Below are 2,903 nucleotides of genomic sequence, written 5' to 3'. Positions count from 1 at the left end.
TTCTAATTATTTATTTATTTATTAACACTTCTCTTCTACTGAAAAAATTCGAACCAACTCTTCTCCTCTGTGTTCGAATTCTTATCTTTTCTTTTCTTTCTTCCATCCTTCTCTTCTTATACTAATATAAGGAATCTCTATACTGTGACATAGAGGATTTCATATTTTCTTTTCTATTTTCTTCTTTTTCATATGAGCAGGAACAAGGATAAGAACATTCTTGTTGAAGCTGATCCTGAACCTGAAAGGACTCTGAAGAGGAAGCTAAGGGAAGCTAAAGCACAACTCTCTAGAGAAAATCTGACTGAAATTTTTGAAAAAGAAGGAGACATGGCCAAAAATAATAACAATGCAAGGAAGATGCTTGGTGACTTTACTACACCAAATTCTAATTTACATGGAAGAAGCATCTCAATCCCTGCCATTGGAGCAAACAATTTTGAGCTAAAGCCTCAATTAGTTTCTCTGATGCAACAAAACTGCAAGTTTCATGGACTTCCTTCAGAAGATCCTTTTTAGTTCTTAACTGAATTCTTGCAGATCTGTGATACTGTTAAGACCAATGGAGTTGACTCCGAGGTCTACAGGCTTATGCTTTTCCCGTTTGCTGTAAGAGACAGCGCTAGAATATGGTTGGACTCTCAACCTAAAGATAGCCTGAACTCTTGGGATAAGCTGGTCACGGCTTTCTTAGCCAAGTTCTTTCCTCCTCAAAAGCTTAGCAAGCTTAGAGTGGATGTTCAAACCTTCAGACAAAAAGAAGGTGAATCCCTCTATGAAGCTTGGGAGAGATACAATCAACTGACCAAAAAGTGTCCTTTTGACATGCTTTAAGAATGGACCATCCTGGTATATTCTATGATGGTCTGTCTGAATTATCAAAGATGTCATTGGACCATTCTGCAGGTGGATCCATTCACATAAAGAAAACGCCTGCAGAAGCTCAGGAACTCATTGACATGGTTACAAATAACCAGTTCATGTACACTTCTGAAAGGAATCCTATGAGTAATGGGATGCCTCAGAGGAAGGGAGTTCTTGAAATTGATACTCTGAATGCCATATTGGCTCAGAATAAAATATTGACTCAGCAAGTCAATATAATTTCTCAGAGTCTGAATGGATTGCATGCTGTATCCAACAGTACTCAAGAGGCATCTTCTGAAGAAGAAGCTTATGATCCTGAGAACCTTGCAATAGCAAAGGTGAATTACATGGGAGAATCCTATGGAAACACCTATAATCCCTCATGGAGGAATCATCCAAATTTTTCATGGAAGGATCAACAAAAGCCTCAACAAGGCTTTAATAATGGTGGAAGAAACAGGTTTAGCAATAGCAAGCCTTTTCCATCATCCACTCAGCAACAGACAGAGAATTTTGAGCAGAATACATCTAGCTTAGCAAATATAGTCTCTGATCTATCTAAGGCCACTCTAAGTTTCATGAATGAAACAAGGTCCTCCATTATAAATTTAGAGGCACAAGTGGGCCAGCTGAGTAAAAGAGTCACTGAAACTCCTCCTAGTACTCTCCCAAGCAATACATAAGAGAATCCAAAAAGAGAGTGCAAGGCCATTACTTTACTTTGTGTGGCCAAACCCAGAGAGGAGGAGAAGGACGTGAATCCTAGTGAGGAAGACCTCCTGGGACGTTCAGTGACCAATAAGGGGTTCCTCAATGAGGACCTGAAGGAATCTGAGGCTCATACAGATACCACAGAGATTCTATTCAACTTGCTTCTGCCCTTCATGAGCTCTGATGAGTATTCTTCCTCTAAAGAAGATGAAGACATTATTGAAGAGCAAGTTGCTAAGTACCTTGGTGCAATCATGAAGCTGAATGCCAATATATTTGGTAATGAGACTTGGGAAAATGAACCTCCCTTGCTCACCAATGAACTAAATGCATTGGACAGGCAGATATTACCTCAAAAGAAACAGGATCCTGGTAAATTCCTAATTCCCTGTAACATAGGCACCATGACCTTTGAGAAGGCTCTGTGTGACCTGGGGTCAGGAATAAACTTAATGCCACTCTCTGTAATGGAGAAACTTGGGATCTTTGAGGTGCAAGCTGCCAGAATCTCATTAGAGATGGCAGACAACTCAAGAAAATAGGCTTATGGACTAGTAGAGGACGTGTTAGTAAAGGTTGAAGGCCTTTACATCCCTGCTGATTTCATAATCCTAGACACTGGGAAGGATGAGGATGAATCCATCATCCTTGGAAGACCCTTCCTAGCCACAGCAAGAGCTGTGATTGATGTGGACAGAGGAGAGTTGGTCCTTCAACTGAATGAGGACTACCTTGTATTTAAAACTCAAGGTTCTCCTTCTGTAACCATGGAGAGGAAGCATGAAAAGCTTCTCTCACTACAGAGTCAACCAAAGTCCCCACAGTTAAACTCTAAGTTTGGTGTTTAACCCCCACATTCAAACTCTAAGTTTGGTGTTGGAAGGTCCCAACAATGCTCTGAATATCTGTGAGGCTCCATGAGAGCTCACTGTCAAGCTATTGACGTTAAAGAAGCGCTTGTTGGGAGGCAACCCAATGTTATTTAACTATATTTAATTATTTTCCATTTCTATTTTATGTTTTCTTTAGGTTGATGATCATGTGAAGTCACAAAAACTACTGAATAATCAAAAACAGAATGAAAATAGCATAAAAAAATAGCTCACCCTGGAGGAAGAACTTACTGGTGTTTAAATGCCAGTAAAAAGCATCAAACTGGCATTTAATGCCAGAAACAAGCACCAGACTGGCGTTTAACGCCAGAACAGAGCATGGAAGTGGCATTAAGCGCCAGAAACAAGCAGCAAGCTGGCGTTTAACGCCAGACATGCACTCTAAGGGCATTTTGCACGCCTTATTAGAGCAGGGATGCTAAGTCCTTGACC

General features: G+C 40.3%; 1 non-coding gene across 1 annotated transcript; it reads right to left on the bottom strand.

Annotated features, from left to right (window-relative positions):
* Positions 1-723: 723 nt before the first annotated feature.
* Positions 724-831, bottom strand: LOC112761943 (small nucleolar RNA R71). The gene has a single exon (XR_003182310.1). It is a non-coding gene; the product is annotated as a small nucleolar RNA R71 (small nucleolar RNA).
* Between the last annotated feature and the right edge of the window lie 2,072 nt (positions 832-2,903).

The sequence above is a fragment of the Arachis hypogaea genome, chromosome 16, assembly GCF_003086295.3.
Source record: "Arachis hypogaea cultivar Tifrunner chromosome 16, arahy.Tifrunner.gnm2.J5K5, whole genome shotgun sequence".
Taxonomy (NCBI): Eukaryota; Viridiplantae; Streptophyta; class Magnoliopsida; order Fabales; family Fabaceae; genus Arachis; species Arachis hypogaea.
This window is presented reverse-complemented; position numbering and strand designations above follow the sequence as displayed.